At 47.1% G+C, this 25,626-nt stretch overlaps 1 long non-coding RNA gene across 1 annotated transcript in view; it reads left to right on the forward strand.

Moving 5' to 3' along the window:
• The first annotated feature begins 12,704 nt into the window (after positions 1-12,704).
• LOC127055927 (uncharacterized) overlaps positions 12,705-25,626 on the forward strand; it is a 45,108-nt gene continuing 32,186 nt past the window's right edge. The window contains exon 1 of the long non-coding RNA XR_007775668.1: positions 12,705-12,854. This is a non-coding gene — a long non-coding RNA (uncharacterized LOC127055927). The remainder of the gene's footprint in view (positions 12,855-25,626) is intronic.

The raw sequence follows: 25,626 nt of genomic DNA on the forward strand, positions 1-25,626 counted from the left end.
GCACAACGAGCATGGTTAGCGTGGGACCACCCCCTCCTGCAGAGCATGGCTGTTCTCCAGGATGATCCCTTTCAGCCAAGTTCAAACAGGACAGCATTCACTGGGTCATGATTTTTTAGTGGGTCAGCAAACAGAGGGGGTTGCTTCAGTGCTGTCCCTTACAAAACTCCCCCAATTTCATCCAGGTTACTATGAATGATATCAGTCTTTGCAGAGTGAGAAAGAAAGAGAGCGCATGCTGCAGGAATATTTGCAGAAAGCTGGACCTTATGCTGCTATGCTCTGTGCTGCAATGATGCCAGACCACTTGCTACTAGCTTGGTGTGGCAAAGTGTCCTACCGCAGAGGATGGAACAAGGCAGCCCTCATCAGAAACCTTTTGAGGAGGATTTCTGAGTATGTCCAGGAGGTTTTTATGGAGATGTTCATGGAGGATTGCCATTCCATTCCCAGACACATTAACAGACTGTTCCGGGGACGCCAAGCACCCACTGAGTAGCTCTGCAGACTGTGACTGGATCCAAATTGTTAAGGGCAGACCCAGGGCCAGCTCTATGTTTTTTGCAGCCCCAAGCATGGCAGTCAGACAGCCTTTGGCGGTGTTTCTGTGGGAGATCTTCCGGTCACACGGATTCGGTGGCGGCTCTGCGAGTGATCTGCCGGTCCTGCGCCTTCGGCGTATCTGCTGCTGAATTGTCTCCGAAGCCGTGGGACCAGCAGACCTCCTACAGAAATGCCGCTGAAGACTGCCTGACTGCTGCCCTCACAGCGACTAGCATGCCGCCCCCCTAGCTTGCCACCCCAGGCACATGCTTGCTGTGCTGGTGCCTGGAGCCACCCCTGGGCAGACTAAACATCAAACATTATTTCATCTAACCCATTTAGTTTTAATTCAAATGTGCACTCACTAGAGTGTCTTCCCTGGGATCAGGGTCAGGTAACAATGGATCCTGGGAGGGTACTGGCTCCAGAGTGAGGAATTGTTCCTGCTGACTGTCGGGGAGAACAGAGCCTCCACCCTCCTCCTTCTCGACAAAATCCTCCTTGCTGTTGGCCACGGCTGCCGCCTTGGTGGTATTCAAGCAGATAGTTGGGGTACTGGTCGGGTCCTCTCCTAGAATGTCATGCAGCTGGTCATAGAAGAGGCATGTTTGGGGCTTTGACCCAGAGCGACCGTTAGGTTCCTTTGTCTTTTGGTACGCCTGCCTGAGCTTCTTAATTTTCAGGTGGCACTGCTGTGCATCCCTGTTGTAACCTTTGTCCACCACGCCCTGTGTGATTTTGGCATAGATATCGGCATTTCTTCTGCTGGTATGGAGTTTTTGCTGCACAGATTCTTCTCTCCATACAGCAATCAGATCCAGTGTCTCCTGTTCGCTCCATGCTGGAGCTCATTTGCAATTCTGGCCCTGCATACTCACCTGTGTTGCTGCTCGCCATTCAGACCAAACAGGAAATGAAATTCAGAAGTTCCTGGGGCTTATCCTGTGTACCTGGCTGAGTGCAGCAGAGTTGAAAGTGCTATCCAGAGCGGTCACATTGGGGCACTCTGGGACAGCTCCTGGAGGCCAATAAAATCAATTGACACAGCACTGTGTCTACACTACCCCAAATTTGACCCAGGAAGGTCAATTTTAGCACTACTCCTCTTGTCAGGGAGGAGTATAGCAGTCGATGTTGAGAGCCCTTTAGGTTGGTGGAATGGGCTTGGTAGTGTAGATACGTGCCTTATAAACTCAACCTAACACGGCTTAGATCAGCCTAACATCGTAGTGTAGACCAGGCCTTATAAACTTCCAGTGACAGGGATTTCACAACCTCACTAGAGCTTCCACAACCTGTTCCAGAGCCTAACTACCCTGAGAATTAGAAAGTTTTTTCTAATATCTAACCTAAATCTCCCCTGCTGCAGATTTATCCCATTACTTCTTGGGCTATCTTCAGTGCACATGGAGAATAACTGATCACCAGCCTCTCTATAACAGCCCTTAACATACTTGAAGACTGTTCTCAGCCACCCCTCTGCCTCTCAGTCTTCATGCCAAGTTTTTAAATTTTTCCTCAGAGGTCAGGTTTTCTAAACCTTTTATCATTTTTGTTGCTTTCCTTTGCACTCTCTACAATTTGTCCACACCTTTCCTGAAGTAAGGCACTCAGAACTCAGCAGGGCTGAACAGAGCTGGACAATTACCTCCTGTGTCTCATGTACAACCCTCTTGTTATCACACCTCCAGAATGATATTAGTCTTTTTTGCAACTGCATCACATTGTTGGTTCATATTCAATTGGTGATCAACTGAAACCTCCAGATCCTTTTCAGCAGTACTATCACCTAGCCAGTTATTCCCCATTTTATACTTGAGCCTTTCAGGGCCTCCCAGAGGATTCAAGGGCCTTGGGCAAAGCAATTTCGGTGGCCCCTTCCATAAAAAAAAGTTGCAATACTATAGAATACTATATTCTCATGGGGGCCCCTGTGGGGCCTGGGGCAAATTGCCCCACTTCCCCCCGCCTCTGGGCGACACTGGTGCCTTTGACTTTTTTCTTAAGTGTATTACTTCACATTTATTTCTATTGAATTTATTCTTGTTGAATTCAGACCAATTCTCCAATTTGTCAAGGTCATTTGGAATTTTAATTCAGTCCTCCAAAGTGCTTTAAACTTCTCCCAGTTTGGTGTCTAGGGAGGGATGGCTCTTCTATTCTGTAGCATATGTGTAGCATGTGGTTAAAAAGAAACATATCTAATGATGTACACCTCTCTCACCCGCCTTTAAGATCTGGTACTGCTGGTTCCATTGTCTGCCCTGGCCATGGCCAAAACAGATACACACACTTGCAGCAACACCTGGCATTGGTCCAGTCCCAACACCACCTGCTCTTACCTTTTTTTAGTCCTTCTTGATGCCTTTGTTAACGCAAACCTGCCCTATAGATGGCAGCAACTGTCTGAAATGATGCCTCTAGCGTAAGCTGAGCCTGAGCTAACCTTTTGTCTGAAATTGTTCCAGCATCTTAGAGGGAAAGGAATGGGTAATGAGAGTTTTCTGAATAAAATCGGTGTGCTTCCTAACTAGAGAAGCACTGGAATCCAGCCATTCTGGACAATAACAACAAACAGTCAACAAGAAGCGCAGAGGCTGTTTCTCTTGGCTGTTGCTGATTTGCCCCTTGACCATTTTGTAGGCTTCTTTTTAACATGGAGTTCAGGGTTTAAGGACTTAAGGAGAAAACTGGTGAAGAACTCAATACCTGGATGAATATTAAGAAGAGAACTGAGCAGAAGAGGCTTTTCTAATGCAAATTGAGGCCATGTGTATGAGTGGTTTGTTTAGAACCAGTTTCATATCAATGCAACTGTGAGGTATGAGAAATCTGTAATGTTCAGTAGATGTTGTTACACGTTCGACAGCACTGCTAATAACAATACTAGAGGAAGAATGGTAAGGTAAGTATGAACTACAATACCCAACATGAGGCACAATTTAGTGGGGTGATCCAGGTTCAGTTCTCGCACAAGTGTGGTTTAACACATTGATCAATGATTTAGGAAAGGGACAAAAAATGATTTAACTGAGTTAAACAGATGCTGAGGAACTTCAGAGGGACCTAACTCAGCAAGATGAATGGGCAGCATGATGACAGATGAAATTCAGTGTTGACAAATGCAAGGTAATGCAGATTGGCAGAAATAATGCAATCTGCCTGTCCATGTGGCTGGTCCGAAATTAGCTGTAACCACTCAGACCTTGGAATCACTGCAAATCTCTGCAGAGTGGGGAGGGGGTGGGGGAATGTTAAGTGTATAAAGACTGGAATAGAAAATGCTACTGAAAATATTGTGAAGCTGTTCTATATATAGCCTAGGCAGAATTCCAGTTGTAGTGTTTGATAATTTTGACAGATAATATCAATGTTTATTTTTAAGCATTTTTTTTCGAATTTCAATTATTTTAAATTTCACACTTGCAGGAAATTCTGGTGGAGGTCAGCCAATTATTGATTGACAGTAGATGTTAAGATTCAAAAAAGTTAAAGCTTTATAACCTTTTACAACCCAAATTTTCAATATCACATGGCAAAATATACGAAGTAAGTAGCCTTAAATCAAACTCAATTAAGTTCTCATGCAGCAGTTTTCTTACTTTGCCTATTTGTAAATTTTGATAGTATTAATGGTAATATTTTTTCATCAGTTTGTGTGTGTGGTGGAGTCAAGGTTTATTGACATTTACTGACAAAAATCCAGTCCTTCCAAGTCTATATATAGATCAATGGTGTGGTCTCACCTGGGATACTATTCTAGTCAGCCTCTACCAAAATATACAGCAGAAATAGAAAACATCACCGTCCTTGGGCAGGCTGCCTCTTCTGAGATACTTTTCCAGGCCACCAAGGGGCACCCCTGCCAAGTGACAAGCCTGGGCCTCCAATTCTTTTTGGGGTGGAATCCTACAATCCAGCCACTCTCTAAACAGGTCTCTGGACTACACCCCTCTCGTGGCCAGATGCGTAATTTAGCAGGTCTAGCTGGACTTGGACCCTGCCAGAGTTCCCTTCCTGGAAAATGGACAGGGCGTGAAGGTACAGTACAGGGTATATGCCACAGAACTGCTTTTGCTGACCTGGTAGGAAGCTCTGGAGCAAATTACACTGAGTTGGCCTTAGAATGTCTGAACCTACAGAACTGAAAAGCAAATCATGAATAAGGAGAAGTTATTGATTAAGGAAAAGTTATGTACTTGTTCCCCTAATATAAGAACTAGGGGCCACCAAATGAAATGAATGGGCAGCAGGTTTAAAACAAATAAAAGGAAGTTCTTCACACAGCGCACAGTCAACCTGTGGAACTCCTTGCCTGAGGAGGTTGTGAAGGCTGGGACTATAACAGCGTTTAAAGAAAGCTGGATAAATTCATGGAGGTTAAGTCCATTAATGGCTATTAGCCAGGATGGGTAAGAAATGGTGTCCATAGCCTCTAGTTGTCAGAGGGTGAAGATGGATGGCAAGAGAGAGATCGCTTGATCATTACCTGTTAGGTTCATTCCCTCTGGGACACCTGGCATTGGTCACTGTCGGTAGACAGGATACTGCTCTGGATGGACCTTTGGTCTGACCCAGTATGGCCATTCTTATGTTCTTATCAAGGAAATGTTAAATCCAGGATTTACAGCCCTTGTGAACACTCACAGGAAACTCTGTAACAATAATGTAAGCTAAGGCCAGGATTTCCAGTGGTGTGGGCTGCTGCAGACCTCATGGAGCAGTCAGTACAGACTAATGGAGATCTGCAGCATACCTATACTCACCCCTCTCTAGGGAGGTCAATATCTCATCAGAATCATAGAATATCAGAGTTGAAAGGGACCTCAGGAGGTCACCTAGTCCAACCCCCTGCTCAAAGCAGGACCAATCCCCAGACAGATTTGTATCCCAGTTCCCTAGATGGCCCCCTCAAGGGCTGAGCTCACAATGCTGGGTTTAGTAGGCCAATGCTCAAATCACTGAGCTATCCCTTCCCCAATAGCTATAGTAGTTACTGAGACAAGCCCCTACATGAGTAGGGACCTACTACGTTGGGAACTGAGACTGCATAACATTTTAGCCTAAAGGCTGAGAGCAAATTTGCTTTAGTGTCTCAATGAGTCAAAAAGGGGGATATTTGTCTAGGCTCACTGCCATTTTTGGATGGTGAATTCAAAGTTCATTGTAATTCACTGATTTGGTGAAGATGCCTTTACTGCACTGATTTGAGCATTTAATCTGTGAGATAAATGAGCCTTGATCACATCAGTGTAACACAGTGAGGAGAGATGGACCAGATTTGATTCTCAATTCTTCTGCAAATATTTTGTTTGCTTAGCATTGGTGTCCCCCATTCTCGCTGGGCATTAAGTTGTAGCCTGTTCACTGCAGTCTCCAGATTCCCAGTCATTCTCTGGGTCAGCCTTTTGCATGCTCTCTCTGTGTCAGCTTCCAGCTGAGCTGACCATTTCCCCACTCCCTTTTGGCCAGAGGCACCTGTTAACATTTTAGGGTCCTTTGATCTCTCTCATCTCAGCCTTGGCCGAACAGCCCTGTCACTATGGTGGGGGTTGAGGAGTCACTTTCCACGGCTATAAATCTGGTGATTGTTTGAGGGAATGCTCCTTATATTAGACCAGTGTTTCCCAAACTTGGGACGCCGCTTGTGTAGGAAAAGCCCCTGGTGGGCCAGGCCAGTTTGTTTACCTGCCACGTTCACAGGTCCGGCCAATCGCAGCTCCCACTAGCCGTGGTTCGCTGCTCCAGGCCAATGGGGGCTGCTGGAAGCTGCACGGGCTGAGGGACTTACTGGCTGCCTCTTTCAGCAGCTCCCATTGATCTGGAGCAGTGAACCTCAGCCAGTGGGAGCTGCGATCGGCCAGAACGGTGGACATGGCAGGTAAACAAACTGGCCCAGCCCACCAGGGGCTTTCCCTACATAAGCGGCATCCCAAGTTTGAGAAACACTGTATTAGACCATTGTTTCATCTTTCCTGCGTGGTTTCTTTGAATGCAATTATGCATTCAGGCAGGGTAATATCACACAGAGCTATTGTTGGACATTACATAGGATACTTTATAAAAAAATAAAACAAACATTTCCCACTTCTCCGCAGGAGGGGACAGAATTGGATGACAAAAAGGGTTAGAGGCCTGGATAGGCTTCTATTGAGTAAGATAATTCATTTTAGTTTTTATTTTGTTTAAAATTTCCCAAGAATTTTATCAGTGTTTATTACAAAAATTTAAACACAAGTGAAAATTGGTGCAAAAAATAACTGCAGTTTTCTGGGTAAATAACTGGGTTAATACTGGGGGAAAAGAGGACAGACAAAAAGCAACAAACTGAGAAAAAGAAGAATATTGAAAGTAAAAGCAGTTTAATGCTGTGGTTTATTTCATGAACAATATGTTAACAGTAACACATGCATGTTCATGCAGGTGGGCAAGTGTATATTCCACTACATTGCCATACTTTAACAGACAGCCGTGCATTTGCACTGAGATTAATTTATTATTAACATAAACTGATCTACCTAACACAATGTATTGGATTTTCTTAACTTCATGAGTACTTTCATGTACTTGAGTGGTCCAAAATGTGGGTGAAAATCAGTAAAAAATGAATAATAGCTTTTGTAAAACCAATGGGTTTGGAAGGGCCCAACAGACCAAGACCTAGGGTTCCTGGGAATGGATGGGCATTGGGGAAGGAAGCCTGACACTCCCTTTAAGGGCCCAAAGCCATGAAAAGAGTGCAGGGCAAGGGTCCTCTCTCATCCAATAATGGTGAAAGGGTTCAAGGGAAGAGGACCAGAGTAAAAGCTGCCTCCAGAGGGAGCGGTCAGCTGAAGGCAGCTGGCCAAAGCCTTGCCACTAGGCCAGGGGCCTGACATACACCCCAGCTCCCAGAAGAGGGGACATTCCTGTGGGAAGAGGGGGCTAGTGACTGCTCTAATGGTGAGAGCCTGAGGGTGTGCTCGCAGTATGGCTCAGCTGCTGCACACAAGGGCTAGAAGTGGTCTTTGAGAAAACACCTCCTTAGCTGGCTCAGAAGCTGTGAGGAACCACAGGTCCAGAGAGGAACAGCAGAGTCCAGAGACCTGATGATAGTAGAAGTAGCTCAGACAATAGTGGAAGGATCAAAGAAGCAGGCCTTATCTTCCTAAATTTGGGTCTCTGCTCTGGAACCCTAACCCTATAGGTTCCACACCTCTCTCCCAGGCCAAGAAGGGCTGCCTGGGTGTTAAAAGAATGACAAGTTCCAGGGGGATGGGCTCAAGGGCTGTTAGACTTGGACTTTTCTGTCTACCCTGGAAGGGGAATGGACTGTGTAATGACCTGGTTGGAGGGCTAGGCCATGGGAACAACAGGGTGCTGTGGAACCAGGCCCAAAATAGGTTCTAAACTGAGAGAACCCCTGCAACACAGCACCTGAACATGCAGCAGTGCTCTGGAGGTGAGGAGGGCATGCTGGGAGATTGCTGTGGAAGGCATGACGTAGGATCAGATGGGAAATAGAGATGCCCCCAAAGGTGAACAGAAGGAAAAGAATCCAGGGTCTGACAGTACAGAGCCTGCAGCGCTAGTGGCTGCGGGGAGATGGCTCCAGTTCTGGGTAGGTGTTCTGTAACAGGGGTCCCCCCAGATTTTCCCTAGCTAATAGTAGCAGCTCTGCTGAATATCTCCCCCACTTCTGCTTTAACATAGGGGCCAGGCAGTGACCCCAGTGCAGCCAGCACAGAGGGGGTAATCCCCCACAGACCCTTCCAGGCCAGACCTCCTGATGTCCCAATGCCTTGGCTGCCTGCTCATGTACCTCTTTGTCCTTGCTGATCATAAGACTCCCTACCCAGCTCGGTTGTGGGCTTAGTGCCAGCTGGCTCATTTAGTCATTTCCCACCTGCTTAACTGATACACTTCAACTGATTGTCTGCTTATTGACTTAGCTGCTCATCTGATTTTGAATCTGGTTACCCACTCAGTTCCACCCCACTGCCTTTGCACTCCGTCCCCAATGAATTTCACCGATGCCCCACCCTGTTGATTACACGCTGATCAATTACAGTCACATGGCACAATCATCTAACCACGTGTGACTGAGTCTGCTCTTGCTCTCCAAGTGGAATGAAGGGTTCCCGTCTCTGCCCAGAGGAGAGATCACTGTCAATAACTCACAAGCACTGTGCAAACACAGTCAAGTGAAGTGAGTAGAAGAGCTGCCACGTGTTTGATGCTCCCCAGAGGAGAAGGGCATGGGCGAATGCCTGCCTGCTGAGAGTACGGGCCAGAGGAGCTCAGTAAGACGTCAACTTCCAGCAGTGTTCCAGGGAACTGATTCTTTCTCTTCCTTTGAAGAGAGCAGGAAGCAGTTTGAGATTTGTCTTGTGACTCCTTTGATTCAAGGTCACTGAACTTCAAAAGCCAAGCAAAAATCCTGGATGTGAAACACGCATGCTGTCAAGGATTTGGGAAAACCTGAGAGCGACTGTCAGTCACAAGGCTGTCAGCCCCCAGTACAGGCAGCCCTGCCCCTGACAGCACCGCCCCAGATAGCAGGCTGTTCCCCTCGCAGGCTCTCTTCTGACTCCTAGCTTTTACGTGTCCCCAAACAACCCTTGTCTGAACCCAGCAGCTCTCCATCTCTGAGCATGCACTGCAGGGGCAAATTAACACAAAGTTAGGGATGAAGACCCTGTGCAAACAGCGCTGCCTACATCTTCCATCCCCCCCGGTGCAAGGCAGCTCGGGGAGCTGGGCTATGGCAGGTAGCCTTGGGCTGCCTTGACAAACTGGTGAAGTTTGGTTAACCCCTTTTCCACATACAGCCAATAATCCTGGACAGCAGCCCCTCGAGCCCAAGAGAGCTAGTTGTTTCCCTGGAAGGACCCAGGAGTCTGCCAGAGGGTTATCTTCATTGTTCATTAAAATCCTATTCTCCCTCCGAGTCCCACCCCTGCAATGCTAGTACTTTTTCACTTCCTGTCCTAGGCAACTGCCACTGTGCCTGCACGCTCTTCCACAGCTTCTGCACTGCACCCAGCGTGCCTGCAGCTCCCTGATGAGGGAGGTGATTCTTCTACGTACATAGATTGTAAAGTGCTTTGAGATGAAAGGGGCTAGACAGCCTAGGAAAATGGTGAGAAATAGCCTTACTCTGAGATTAGTTAGGAACTTCTCTCCAGCCCTCTCCCAGAAATCTTGGGGATGTTATAGACCATCATTGTGCTGCAGGAAGACACCTGAGATCATCTAGGAAAAGGTGACTTGCTGACACAGAGTCACTGTACCGCATTTGTTCTAGCCACCAAACATGGCACTTACAAAAGGAATAAGAACAAATGTTTCCCGACCAAAGCATGCACTGAATGTGCCAGTATAGACTCTGCTCAAATGCTCAGTACATGCAGGACTGCTGCTTTGTTCAACTCTTGGAAGGAGTTTTCCAATTGAATTTGCAGGGTGCTGTCCTTGGAGAGGGTGGCTTTATTTATGCTTCATGAACTTTCAGATAAAACTATTGATCAGTGTTGACCTTTTTTTCTCATTCTGGGCTCCTGGGGATCTTCCATTTGATTGTCAAATATTAAAGTCAGGAACATTTCTTTCCATGAGTCTTCACTTTGGATCTTAGCAAAGTTTTATAAAGAGGAGGGCCACGAAAGTCCTGTGGGTACCCAGGCCAACTCCTTGCATTGTATGGGAGCTGCAGTAATGGAGTCTTGACTGCCTTCTGCAGTCCACAGCTGCCCTAGTTGTTCTTATGGTTAAGATCAGAAAGCATCCAGGTGCAGTGGGAAGTATGTTCTCCACTTCTTTTTAGGTTCCAGAAAGATTGGCCCACAAAGTAATTAAGATTGAAAGTAGGAAGGAGAAAAATGTAGCAAGGAAGTATAAAGTGAAGGAATGTAAAGTGAAGATTGCTCCGCAGTGGGAAAGAACTGTAGCCTTTACAGGGATCATCACTGTTATCAAGAAGGTGCAGTGGAATAGGTTATCCAATTGTCCTGGGCTTTTCCCCTTCAGTCTGTTTTTTTCAGCGTGTTGTCCAGGATCTTGAAGGCATAGAGGAAGTGGCTTTATCTCCAAAATTTCATAACTCAAAAGTGTTCTCTTTCCCAGCATAAAAAAGTGAAGTTAGATTAAAAACATAAATAGTTTTGCTGGAAGGTTGCAACATAACACGACTATTTCTTAGAATTAAAAATAAAATATAAGAATCCAAAACCAGAGAGACAAAACAAGCTGCTCCCTGAAACAGGGAGGTACAACTCTGCCCTACAGAGTCTCTCACTTACAAAAAGGACCAGGAAAATCCAAAAAATGTAAAGTGCTAGATCATAATTTTAACTCAATTTTCAATATACCACAAAAAGGAGGAAGAAGCCAAAGATTATGCCCTTGGTTTTGGCTGTTTAAGCCTTGAGATGATAGCAAGCCCTAACAGTGTGCTAATGGAAATATGTCCATGAAATAAAAAATCCATGGAAATAGTTTCTTGTTTGGATTTAAATATTCCTCTGAAGTGTTAGTGTCTGAGAACGAGGAAGGGAAACTTGACAAGACACATGAGTTCAATTAGTTAGTCTGTTTACAATTCCAGGCTGATAGAAATGTAAAAAGGAAAAAATAGTATAAAATGATGGAAGCAGATGAGACTTTTACAGTTTTGCACTTGCAATAACCTGAAATGTTGCTTGTTGCATGGATACGCTGATGAGAGATACTTAAAATCCTCCAAAATGGAATTATTTAGTATGCTTTAAAAATGAAAGTGATGTTTAATAAGTCTCCACCCTTTCCCGTACCTCTGAGACAGACCCAGAAGGCATTCCCTGTAATAAACTTAATAGCATAAGTTGCACTCTTTCTCTCACACACACATCATGAATCTTTCTGAAATATTTAATAACTAGAGCTACTTTTTCATGCAGATATACTAGAACTGCACATGCAAACTGAGACATCTCCATGGAAATTGCTCTCCTATTCCCATCCTGCATGTTTTGCTTCCACTATCACCAGGGCTGGCTCCAGGCACCAGCAAAGGAAGCAGGTGCCTGGGTCGGCCAATAGAAAGGGGCGGCGGGTCCTTCACTCCCCTTCTTCTTCTTCCACGGCACTTCGGTGGCAGCTCAATCGGGTTTTTCTTTTTCTTTTTTTTTTTCTTCTTCGCCACTTGGGGTGGCAAAAAAGCTGGAGCTGGCCCTGACTGTCACAGCTCTGTTTCCACAGCTGAACATGAGCTCCCAGTGTTTTACTGTGGCCAAATGAGCTAATGTGATCCTGGGATTCACAAAAAGGAGAATCATGACTAGGAGCAGAGAGGTTATTTTATCTCTATACTTGGCACTGGTGCATCCACTGCTGGAATCCTGTGTCAAGTTCTAGTGTCCACAATTCAGGAAGGAAGTTGATAAATTGGAGATTGTTCAGAGAAGAGTCATAAGAATAATTTAAGGATTAGAAAACCTGCTTTATAGGGATAAACTCAAAGAGCTCAATCTATGTAGAGTAACAAAGAGATGGTTAAGGGGTGATTTGATTACAGTCTGTAAGTACCTACACAGGAAACAAATATTAATAAGAGGCTCCTCAGTCTAGCAGAGAAAGGTGTAACATGATCCAGTAGCTGGAAGTTGACGCTAGAAAAATTCAAACTAAAAATAAGGCATACATTTTTAACAGTGAAGGTAATTAACCACTGGAACAATTTCTCAAGGGTTGTGGTGTATTCTTCATCACTGATAATTTTTTAAATCAAGATTGGATGTTTGTCTAACAGATTTGCTCCAAGAGTTATTTGGAGAAGGTCTCTGGCCTGTGCTATACAGGAGGTCAGACTAGATGATCACAATAGTCCCTTCTGGCCATGGGATCTATGAATGGTTTCATTGTCTTGAGCATTAGGATTAAAAATGCATGTACTTGATTGGGTCAGAAGATAGGAGGGGTTGTGGGGAAGAGACAACTAGAAACACAGGAAGTTCCAGACAAGATCAGACCTATGAACCTGTGATAGGGCAGAGTGGCCCCGCACTGGTACCGCAGGGGTTAACCCTTCTTTCCTAGCAGAGGAAGCCACGCCCCGGAAGCTCTGCTGGGCATGCTCCAACTGGAGAACAGGTTGAAAAGCCTGCAGGACAGCTCAGTCTGGGCTGACCGCTGGAGAAGAAGGAGGCACACTGCTAGCTCCTGAGGAGGGAGAGCCCGCACACCAGGATCCGGAGGCCAGCCAAACCGGGACACTCCCTGATACCCCGATGGAGGACATCACAGAAGGAGAACAGACCGGAGGACCCCCCTCAGCAGAGAAACTGGCATTTATGGTAGGAAGTCACCCAGGGGAACTATAGAGGCAAATGGCGTTAGAGCCGCATAGGCACTCGGCGTGTTGCAGGAGGATCCCTGCCGAGCGAGTGGCAAGGGGAGCTTGCCACTAACAGGGCCCTGAGTTGGGACCTGGTGGAGAGGGTGGTCCCGGGTCCCCCTACCACCTCACCTCCTGAACCGTGAGGAATCCTAAGGGCTCTGGCCTCTAGGCTGCACTACCCCACTTGTGAGGGGGATTGTATGGACTCTAGCTGCTAGGCTGCACTGCTCCCTGTTAGGATATAGATATTCAGGCCTGTCTGCAAAGGCCTATACTTTAAGAATTTAGGTGTATTATTATCACTTAGCTAGTTATAGAGTTATAAAAGAAAGAATAGAAAATTACTGTCTGTGTAGTGGCCTTCTCTTACTGTGACCGTGTGAGGCTTGGTTCTTTAGCAGCCATAAACTGGGAAATGTATGGTTACATCCTCACATTCCAAACTAGTCATATTAAAATAAGGCAATCTGGGACTGTTAGGAACGTGATTCGATCTATTACCTCCAGAGAAAGGAAAGAGCCTAGAAATTTAGTTTGATAGTTTTCTGTCTGGTAAGAACTCACTTAACAATAGACACAGCTGGAGAACCCTTATGTCTATATAGATGTAGTTGTGAAATCCTTACTTCTGTATTGTTTTGTTTGTTTATTTGCATGGTCTCTGTCTGGTTCTGTGATTGTTTCTGTCTGCTGTATAATTAATTTTGCTAAGTGTAAACTAATTAAGGTGGTGAGATATAATTGGTTAGCTAATCATGTTACAATACGTTAGGATTGGTTAGGTAAATTTTAGTAGAATGATTGGTTAAGGTATAGCTGAAAATATTACTATATAAATTAGGGGCAAACAGGAAGTAAGTTGGGATTCGAAAAATAAGGAAAAGAAACTTGAATTTAAGCTTGCTGGAAGTTCACCCCAATAAACATTGAATTGTTTGCACCTTCGGACTTCAGGTATTGTTGCTCTGCTCATGCGAGAAGGACCAGGGAAGGGTGAGAGTGAAGGAATAAGCTCTCTAACACTCCCACATGGGGGGAGCAAGTTGTATGGACTCCAGTCGCTAGGCCGCGCTACCCTGCTTGCGAAGGGGATCGTATGGACTCCGGCCACTAAGCCTCGTTACCCTGCTACTCTGGCTGCTAGGTCGCACTACCCACCCAGACAGGGGTGATAGTGGGGAAGGAGGCCAATAGGCCACAACTGGCAGCCCATGAATAGGCGGGCACAGGAACTTGAAAGTGGCAAGGTGCTGACACCCCATCTTACCTCATGCCATTCCAGCTATTCCAGAGTCAGAGGGAAAGGTGACTGATTTGTTGGTAGCAGAGCCGGATCCTGGCTTGTGGCCCTTAGTGAGCTGGTCTCAGCTGCATCTATCACTAATGTTTTACAAGTTAGAATCATAGAATATCTGAAGCAAAGAAAATCTTGCTTCCCCCCCGCCCACACCTCCTTCTCCTTCAACATCAAATATTCTAGTCCAACTCCCTGCTCAAAGCAGGACCAATTCCCAAATAAATCATCCCAGCCAGGGCTTTGTCAAGCCTGACCTTAAAAACCTCTAAGGAAGGAGATTCCACCACCTCCTTAGGTAACCCATTCCAGTGCTTCACCACCCTCCTAGTGAAAAAGTTTTTCTTAATATCCAACCTAGACCTCCCCCACTGCAACTTGAGACCATTACTCCTTGTTCTGTCATCTGGAACCACTGAGAACAGTTTAGACCCATCCTCTTTGCCACCCCCTTTCAGGTAGTTGAAAGCAGCTATCAAATCCCCCCTCATTCTTCTCTTCTGCAGACTAAACAATCCCAGTTCCCGCAGCCTCTCCTCGTAAGTCATGTGCTCCAGCCCCCTAATCATTTCTGTTGTCCTCCACTGGACTCTTTCCAATTGTTCCACATCCTTCTTGTAGTGTCAAAATTGGACACAGTACTCCAGATGAGGCCTCACCAATGTCGAACAGAGGGGAATGATCAAGTCCCTTGATCTGCTGGCAATGCCCCTGCTTATATAGCCCAAAATGCCATTAGCCTTTTTGGCAATAAGGGCACACTGTTGACTCAGATCCAGCTTCTCGCCCACTGTAACCCCTAGGTCCTTTTTTGCAGAACTGCTTCTTAGCCCTTTGGTCCCTAGTCTATAACAGTGCATGGGATTCTTCGGTCCTAAGTGCAGGACTCTGCACTTGTCCTTGTTGAACCTCATCAGGTTTCTTTTGTCCCAATCCTCTAAATTGCCTCGGTCCCTCTGTATCCTATCCTTACCCTCCAGCGTATCTACCACTCCTCCCAGTGCAGTGTCATTTGAAAACTTGCTGAGAGTGCAGTCCACGCCATCCTCCAGATCATTAATGAAGATATTGAACAAAACTGCCCCCAGGACTGCCCCTTGGGGCACTGTGGTTGAAATCGGCTGCCAACTAGACATGGAGCCATTGATCACTACCGGTTGAGCCTGACAATCTAGCCAGCTTTCTATCCACCTTATAGTCTATTCATCCAGCCCATACTTCTTTAACTTGCTGGCAAGAGTACATGGGAGACTGTATCAAAAGGTTTGCTAAAGTCAAGGAATAACTCGTCCACTGCTTTCCCCTCATCCACAGAGCCAGTTATCTCATCACGGAAGGCAATTAGGTTAGTCAGGCATGACTTTCCCTTGGTAAATCCATGCTGACTGTTCCTGATCACTTTTCTCTCCTCTAAGTGCTTCGGAACTGATTCCTTGAGGACCTGCTTCATGATTTTTCCCGGGACTGAGGTGAGGCTAGTTCTCTGCTAGATGGAAGTCATGTCAGTCCATTCTGATTATGCTGCTGGTGAAATGATTATCCCCACTGAGAATAGCTGTGCTTCTCTCCTCCACTTACAGAGGAGGAACTGGCATCCCTGGGCTCACAGGCATGTCAGTTCTTATGTGTCTGCACTGACCTCACAACTTTAGGAGCACTCAGTCTCCATTTATTCAGAGCTGGAGACTGTTTCCTTATAATGATATGCAAAGAGACCACTATCTGCTTCTAGCCTTGCTGAGAAATAGTTGCAGTAACCTAGAGCAGTATGGGGAGGTAAGAGGTGGAATGCCTCAGGGTTCAGCCCATCAATCCCATTGCTCTAGGACAGGCTGAGAAGCCAGAATTCCTCCAGGAGACCGTATAGCAGCTCATCCTCCTCTGCACCCCACAATGCAGGCTATACCTTAAAGGCCCCAGCTGGAGCTCATAGTCCTTTCCTATTGGAGAGCTGCTTTGGTCTGTAGTTTAATTGCACACCTGAGTACAGTGCATGGAGGCTGGTGGCTCAGTGTTGGTGCTGCTCACAACACCCCATAAAACCTGTATGCTGCTTCATTCAGTGGTTCTTTTGGTAAAATGAATGAGACAGGAAGGCTGTGCTTGGGACACAGAAGACCTGGGTTCAAGTCTCTGCTCCAGCAAACTATCTGTATGATCTTGGGGAAGTCATCTAGGGCTAGCTTTGTAAAAGGTGCAGATAGCTTCAATGGTGCCTATCTATTTAGATGCCTCAATAGTTTTAAAATTCTGTCCCTTAATGTTCCTGTGCCACAGTTCTCATCTGTACAGGGGATAATAGTGCTGCCCTGCCGTGCAGGGTGTCTGGGAAAATGCACTGAAGATTTGAAGTGCTCAGATACTACCATGGGCAATCTGATTAAAGGCACAGACAGAATCCAGCCCAAGTTTGGAGAGACCTTGCTGGGCATCACATTGAGAAAGCATATTTCGTTATGTTGATGTAGACTGAGAATAAAATGAGAGAAGTAGGAGATGGTGAGAGGCAGCATCAGATCCATTTCCTCCACCAGTAGTTCCTTCAGGGGAGTGCCCAGTGCCCCTTCTCCTGGTTTCACTGCTTCAGTGGCTTATGCTTTTCTGTTCTGTACACGTCTTGTGAGTTCAGTAATCGCTGCCTGTGCTGTTCCCTCCCTTCCCCAACAGTGCGCCCAGAGAGCTCCCTTGGCCCCAGCTGCTGGACTTCTCCCCGGCTGCTGTCTGATCTGCATTTCCTACCCTGGCCTGCAGGTGTGCTGTCAGACAGGAAGTTCCATTCAACTTGTAACTGCAATGTAGTCAGAGCCACTGACATCCCCAGACACATCTGTCAAACAGGTCCTTTGCAAACGCTTCTGCTGATTGCTCTCACTGTTCCCTACTTGCACCTTGGCTTCCTAGCAGGGCCGGTTCCAGGCACCAGCATTCCAAGCTGGTGCTTGGGGCAGCATTCTGCAAGGGGTGGCAGTCCCTGCTGTTTTGCCTCCAAGCAGCGTGCCGAATTGCTGCTGTGGACAGCGAGGGCAGTCCTTGTGCCATTAGGGGCGGCAGGCGCGTTTCCACGATGGCGGCAATTCCGCAGCAACTTCTATGTTTAGCTGTCTGCGGCGGCTTCAGATAAACATAGAAGCTGCTGCGGAATTGCCTCCGCCGCAGAAACGCGCCTGCAGCCCTAAAGCCACACGGACTGCCCCCACCGTCTGCGGCGGCAATTCGGTGCTCTGCTTGGGGCAGTGAGAACTGTAGAGCCAGCCCTGCTTCCTAGCAGGTTGCCCCTCACCAATCACAAGTCTCTGGGTGTCTCCCAGCAATCATTTGTGATGTCATAACCTGAGGGCATCAGAAAGGCAGGGCCAAGTTTGTTGGGGTAGGGGGTGTGTAACAGGGTGCTGGCCAAAAGGCACTGACGGAGCCCCTGTTAGCTCAGAGCCTGCTAGCTCAGCTCCCAGTAAGGGGAAGAGATTGGAGCTGACAGGCTGTGGCTGATTAAAGCCCTAAAGGAGAGAGACCTGTGAGCTTAATGGGGGAAGGCCTATAAAGCTAGCAGGAAGGAAGTAGGAGGGGAGGAACAGGAAAGTGAGGAGTGAGGACCTGTTGATCCCAGCTAGCTGCAAGAGCAAACTGTTCCCCAAGGGGCTACTTGCCTCATAGCGAACTGTATAAAGCTGTATATACGTGGTGGTGGGAAAATACAAGGAAATAAAAGGGCACTGGTGTTTGAAAGAGTGGTTTCCTGCGAATTTGTGCCGTAGAGCAACGAGGCACGTCTACAGGGTGACATGCAAAGGGGGCAGACGGGGGACTGGCTGGAGGGTGCCTGGGAAAGCAGTACCTGGTCACTTTACCTTAGACCAGCTCAACAGCTACCTGGTGATGGTTTTCCATTCTGCTCCCTCTGCACCTTGTCCCTGTCATTTCCATCACTTCTGACTATGCCCTGGTGGCCAAAAGGCTCCATTAGATATTACTGAGTGCTTACCTGGAACATCCCTTCAGTTAGCCCAGGTTTTCACCCCACTGGGAGCTGAAAAGCATTTTGGCTTGATGTAGCGACAGGTGTTGGTACGTGCGAGGAGTCCATTGGCTACAGCAATTGATTGAAACTCAAACATAGGTAAGTATATTTCTGGCTCTGTCAGTGACAGAGAAATCACCTAACCTCTCAAAGCCTGCACCCAATGAACACTTACCTGTCCCATGGATATGCCATGGGTCAGTGAATGCTGGGAAATACCTTGCGAGCAGGTGATGAGAGAAGAGATTATTTTTTCAGATCTCCCACACTATTTCTGTGTATTTTGAGATCTTGTCCCTCCTCCCTGCCAGCTGCTGGATTTTACTTTATTTGCCCTTTGCAGATGCAGTTCCTTTCTTTGAAAACAAAATAGCTATTGTTACCCCCTCTCCCATCCCTCCAGCTCCAGCAGCCACATCCTAGTACACACTGCTTTACAGTGATGATCCTTTGCACCTTCCCTGTGAGAAGCTCCATGCCCGCTATCACTAGCCCCATATTGCAGCTGGAGAGATACAGGGACAGAAGTGTCTTGGTCTGCAGACAGCCCTCCCCTCCCACTGACTTCAGGGAGAGTTAAGAGTGCTCAGCACCATGGAGAATCAGGCCACTTGTATTGGGATGCCTGTATGTGGACCCCAAACTTGGAGCACTCATGTTAGAAAACATTGATGCAATTGCAAAAGCCAGGGCTCCTGGTGCCCAGTCCTGCGTCTTTCCATTCCCTCCCTCTGGCTGGGCACTTTCCTACAAGGCGTTCCACAGCAGCTGTGCCAGATATTGGGGACGCTGTTCTCTTTTGCAGCCATTCCTCTGTTAGAAAGCATGGGCAGCTTCAGAGCTGCTTTCTGGAGCAGGATTATATTTAGCGTGTGTTTTGTTTTACCAGAGGGGATCCTGCCTGATTTGCAGTTGCTTTGGGTCCCATATTGGGGATGGCAGATTGCAGCTTTGAGTTGTTGAGGCAATAGCTGGATTTCACTTGGAGGCAGCAGGACACAAGGGAACTTGCTAAAGATCATCACAAAAGAGCTACAATTTCCAGAATAAGAATAAAAAGAGTTATTACCAATGAGAGCGGCAGCGGTAGTTTCTGTACTGGTCTGCACGAGCCCTCGAGGGAGCTAGAAAACTGAGGTGCTTGTAGGGGCATGCTGATGCCTAACTCCGGTTCCTGGAAGAATTTGTTCTGATTGTCTGCATCACTGCTTGAGTTTACACCATGTACCTATTTACACAAGGAGTGTGAGGACGGGGTAAAGGTAATGATCAACTCCAGCTTGGTGCATGGCAGGAATTGTCAAATAGTGCTGATGTCAGCAGGCTGTTCAATGGAATCAAAGCATAAAAGGAGAGGGAGAGAGAGTGGGGGGGGGATCAGAGAGCACAAGAGAGAAGTGGGAAGGGCAGAGAATATGCATCTAGAATAAAAGGAGACAACCATACCTCACTTCTCCTTGGTGCCCACAGTCTCGCCTCCTCTCCTCTCCAAAGACAGTGCTTCTGAACCCGCCTCTCAGTGTAGCTAATTTATTAAGAGGAGGACTAAAGAAGTTGTATGAACTCACGCAGGAAAATGATAAAAGACAAAAACATCCTGCTGCCTGTGGGTTTGTAGAGAGCGTTCACTCTACATCTGACCTCTCAGTCCTTGTCCTCAAAGGAAACTTGCACAGCACTTTCAAAAGCTCAGCCCAGGAGCTTACATTCATAACTTTGTTAGGGTATGTCTATACTATGAAATTAGGTCAATTGTATAGAAGTTGATTTTTAGAAATCGATTTTATACAGTTGATTGTGTATGTCCCCAGTAAGTGCATTGAGTCGGCAGAGTGCGTCCTCACTACCATGGCTAGCATTGATTCACGGACCAGTGCACTGTGGGAAGCTATCCCACAATTCCTGCAGTCTCTGCTGCCCATTGGAATTCTGGGTTAAGCTCCCAATGCCTGATGGGGCAAAAACATTGTTGTGGGTGGTTTTGGGTACATGTCGTCAGTCTCCCCTCCCTCCCTCCATGAAAGCAACTGCAGACAATTATTTCGTGCCTTTTTTCCTGGATTACCCATGCTGACTCCAAGCTCACTGCTGCTGTTGCAAGCATTGTAAACACTTAGTTTATTATACTGCAGTATGTGCAGAACCTGGCTAAGAAACGGCAGTACAAGGATGATTGTGAGGAGGACACGGACACAGATGTTCCTGAAAGCTCAAGATATGGCAATTGGGACATCATGGTGGCAGTGGGGCTCGTTGATGCAGTGGAATGCCAATCCTGGGCCCAGCAAACAAGCACAGACTGGTGGGACCACATAGTATTGTAGGTATGGGATGATTCCCAGTGACTGCAAAACTTTCGCATGCATAAGGCCACTTTCCTGGAACTCTGTGAGTTGCTTTCCCCCGCCCTGAAGCGCAGGAAAACCAAGATGAATTGTGCCCTGACAGTTGAGAAGCGAGTGGCGATAGCCCTGTGGAAGCTTGCAATGCCTGACTGCTACTGGTCAGTCAGGAATCAATTTGGAATGGGCAAATCTACTATGGGGACTGCTGTGATTCAAGGAGCCAAGGCAATCACTGATGTTCTGCTATCAAGGGTAGTGACTCTGGGAAAAGTGCAGGTCACAGTGGTTTGCTTTGCTGCAATGGGTTTCCCTAACTGTGGCGGGGTGATAGGCTGAACACATATCTCTGTCTTGACACTGGACCACCTTGCCAACCACAAGGAGTACTTCTCAGTGGTGCTGTAAGTACTGGTGGATCACAAAGGATGTTTCACTGACATCAGCGTGGGATGGCCAGGAAAGGTGCATGATGCTAGCATCTTTAGGAACTCCGGACTGTTTGAACAGCTGCAAGAAGGGACTTCCCAGACTAGAAAATTACTGTTGGGAATGTTGCAATGCCAACAGTTACCCTTGGAGACCCAGCCTACCCCTTGCTCCCATGGCTCATGAAGCCATATACACAGACAGCCTGGAAAGCAGTAAGGAGCAGTTCAACTATAGGCTGAGCAGGTGCAGAATGATGGTAGAATGTGCCTTTGGACATTTAAAAGCTCACTGGCGCTGTTTGCTGACTAGGATAGACCTCAGCACAATCAATATTCACATTGTTATTGCTGCTTGCTGTGTGCTCCATAATATCTGTGAGAATAAGGGGGAGATGTTTATGGTGGGGTCAGGAAGTTGAGGCAAATCACCTGGCTGCCAGTTTTGAACAGCAAGTCACCAGGGTGATTAGAAGAGCACAGGTAGGCGTGCTACGCATCAGAGGCTTTGAAAATCAGTTTCATGACTGACTAGGCTACGGTGTGACAGTTGTGTGTATTTTTCCTTGATGCAAACTTGCCCCCTTTGTTGATTTTAATTCTCTGTAAGCCAACCACCCTCCCCCCTTTGATCACAATTGGCAAAGGAAATAAAGTCATTATTGTTTTGAAGCCATGCATTCTTTCTTTATTAATTAAAAAAAAGGGAGATAACTGATAAGGTAGCCCTTGAGGGGTAGGGTGGAGTGGAGGAGAAGGGAAGGACAAGGCCACATTGCTTATTGTAGCCACATTACAAATCAAAACTGTTTGAATGACAGCCTTCTGTTGCTTGGGCCATCCTCTGGAGTGGAGTGGCTGGGTGCCCAGAGCCTCCCCCCCACGTTCTTGAGTGTCTGGGTGAGGAGGATATGGAACTTAGGGAGGAGGGCAGGTGGTTATACAGTGGATACAGCGGCGGTCTGTGCTCTTGTTGGCTTTCCTGCAGCTCCACCAGACGCCTGAGCATGTCTGTTTGCTCCCCTATTAGCCTCAGCACTGCATCCTGCCTCTTCTCATCATGCTCACTTAATGCTTTCCTGGACTCTGCCACTGAATGCCTCCATGCATTCAGTTGTGAGCTATCAGTGCGGGAGGACTGAATGAGCTTGGAAAACATGTCATCACGAGTGCACTTTTTTTCGCCTTCTAATCTGCGATAACCTTAGGGACAGAGATGATAGGGGGAGCATAGAAACATTTTCACCTGCAGAGGGATAAAAATGGAGAGTAAAATTTAAGATGATACATTTCTGAGAACAAAAGGGAGACTTTCACAGTGAATCAAACAATTCACAGCAGACAGCACATGTGCTTTAGGTACAAGGTCGCATTTTGGTTTTTATATTGATCATCTGCCGGCATGGTGACACATCACACACAGCTGGGCAACAGAATTCGGTTTCCAGGCAGCCATGGTAAGCCAAAAGGTATGCGGGCTTGGCTTCTAACACCTTCATAACGTGGGAATGTTTTCAAACTGCAGCGCCCTCCTTTCCCATAGTAAGCAGTGCCGGGGGTTTACCATTTAAAAGGAGGGGCTGCAGTTTTTGGGTGCATGTGCAGGACACACCTTCCCCCACCCCTCTGCATGGCTATTTCGGATGATCCCATCACCCCTCCCGCTGCCGCATGGCTATTCTCAGGGATGATCCCTTTTAGCCAAGAACAAACAATCCAGCATGAACAGGGTCCTTTTACTGTTCCCTTACAAAAATTCTCCTATTTCAATCAGGTGACCATGAATGCTATCACTCTCCTGAGGCTAACACAGAAAGATATAGACAAATGTTGCTTGAATCTGACCAAAACCCAGGACCAGTCGCTGCCATGCTTTGTGCTGCAATGATTCCAGACTACTTGTTACTGGCTTGGTGTGGTAAAGTGTCCTACTGTGGAGGACCAAATAAAGAAGCCCTCCACAGAAACCTTCTGCAAAGGCTTTCAGAGTACCTCCAGGAGAGCTTCATGGAGATGTCCCTGGAGGATTCCTGCTCCATCCCCAGACACGTTAACAGACTTTTCCAGTAGCTGTACTGGTCGCGAATGCATCCCAAGTCTTCAAGACAAATCAAACATTAAACACTATTGCTTTTAAACCTGTACTGTAGTTACAAATGTGCACTCCCCAGAAGTACCTTCTCCACATTCAGGGTCAGGGATCCTGCCTTGGGAGGGTATTGGCTCCAGGGTGATGAAAATGTCCTGGTTGCCAGGGAGAATGGATTCACTGCTTGCCTGCTGCGCATTCTCCTCCTCCTCCTCTTCCTCATCCACAAAATCCTCCTCCGTGTTGCATGATACTCTCCCCTTGCAGGTGTCCACGGACAGTGGTGTGGTAGTGGTAGGGTCCCCCCCAGAATGCCATGCAGCTGATCATAGAAGCGGTGTGACGGTCCACTCCCCTAGGCTCAGGTCAGCGTGGGCTATCCATCACAGTTCGCAAAGCAGTCCTTCGGCACAGGACCACATGGCTAGCAACCAGAGTCTATAGTGCCCCCTCCTGTGCAGGGCGGTGTGGCCTAACAACCAGAGTCTATGGCATCCCCTTTGGAGTAGGGTGACATGGCCCAATGACCAGGGTCTATAGTGCCCCCTTTGGTATAGTGCGGTGTGGCCTCACGGCCAGAGTCTATAGCACCCCCTTTGGTGTGGGGAGGTGTGGCCCAACGGCCAGAGTTTACCAAACGACCCTTTGGTGCCAGGTAGTGTGGCCTAGTGGCCAGAGTCTATGGCATTGGGGTTTGATAGCCCCGGTAGTGGGGCTTGGGCCCACCTGACTCCACCGGGCCCCAACCCAGGCCCTAAAAGTGGCGTAGTGGCTTGCCACTGACTCAGTGGGGTGGTCCTACCGAAACATGCTGAGTTTCCCTGGTGGCAGGTACCACTCTGACACCTTCCCCGGGTCACTTCCTATTAGAGTCTGTGTTGGGGTTTCCCAGGAGACTTCGGGTCCCCTGTGTTTGGCAGGTCCAGTCATCTCCAGGGTCTCCTCCAGTCGCCGGGGTGCAAGTGGGCTGTGAACAGCTTCAATGCCCAGTGTAGTCAGAGGCTGTGGCTGGCCCTCCACAGGAGCTTCCCAGGCAGGTCCTTCCCCTGTGGCCTTCCACCCAGAATGAGCTGGTCTCTCTCGCTTTATGCTACTAGAGCACTTGGAGCATTTCCAGTCTTGACAGGGAGGTGGGACTTCTGCTGTCAATACCTGGGGCTTAACACTGTCTGGGCTAGTGTGGGGTAAGAGGACCCCATCACAAGTGGCATGTATGGGCCTCTGACCCACTGCTACCGTTTGCCTCGTTTGTCTTTTGGTAGGCTTGCCTGAGCGCCTTGACTTTCACACGGCACTGCTGTGTGTCACAGACTCAGATTCATAGATTCTAGGGTCAGAAGGGACCAATATGATCATCTAGTCCGACCCCCTGCACAAAGCAGGCCACAGAACCCTACCCATCCACTTCTATAACAAACCCCTAACCTATATCCGAGTCATTGAAGTCTTCAAATTGTGGTTTGAAGAGCTCAAGCTGCAGAGAATCCACCAGCAAGTGACCCATGCCCCATGCTGCAGGGGAAGGCGAAAAACCTCCAGGGCCTCTGCCAATCTGCCCCGGAGGAAAATTCCTTCCCGACCCCAAATATGGCGATCAGCTAAACCCTGAGCATGTGGGCAAGGCTCACCAGCTAGCACTCAGAAAAGAATTCTCTGCAGTAACTCAGATCCCATCCCATCCAACATCCCATCACCGACCACTGGGCATACTTATCTGCTGATAATCAAAGATCAGTTGCCAAAATTAGGCTATCCCATCATACCATCCCTTCCATAAACTTATCAAGCTTAGTCTTAAAGCCAGATATGTCTTTTGCCCCCACTACTCCCCTTGGAAGGCTGTTCCAGAACTTCACTCCTCTAATGGTTAGAAACCTTAGTCTAATTTCAAGTCTAAATTTCCTAGTGACCTTGCACTTTTCACTATAAAATTTCATCCTATTACTATTACTCCAGTTTACAAGGTCATCCAGATCTTCCTGTATGATATCCCGGTCCTTCTCTGTGTTAGCAATACCCTCCAGCTTTGTGTCATCCGCAAACTTTATTAGCACATTCCCGCTTTTTGTGCCAAGGTCAGTAATAAAAAGGTTAAATAAGATTGGTCCCAAAACCGATCCTTGAGGAACTCCACTAGTAACCTCCTTCCAGCCTGACAGTTCACCCTTCAGTACGACCCGTTGTAGTCTCCCCTTTAACCAGTTCCTTATCCACCTTTCAATTTTCATACTGATCCCCATCTTTTCCAATTTGACTAATAATTCCGCATGTGGAACCGTGTCAAATGCCTTACTGAAATCGAGATAAATTAGGTCTACCGCATTTCCTTTGTCTAAATAATCTGTCACCTTCTCAAAGAAGGAGATCAGGTTGGTTTGGCATGATCTACCTTTAGTAAAACCATGTTGTAATTTGTCCCAATTACCATTGACTTCAATGTCCTTAACTACTTTCTCCTTCAAAATTTTTTCCAAGACCTTACATACTACAGATGTCAAACTAACAGGCCTATAGTTACTCGGCTCACTCTTTCTCCCTTTCTTAAAGATAGGAACTATGT

The sequence above is a fragment of the Gopherus flavomarginatus genome, chromosome 7, assembly GCF_025201925.1.
Source record: "Gopherus flavomarginatus isolate rGopFla2 chromosome 7, rGopFla2.mat.asm, whole genome shotgun sequence".
Taxonomy (NCBI): domain Eukaryota; kingdom Metazoa; phylum Chordata; order Testudines; family Testudinidae; genus Gopherus; species Gopherus flavomarginatus.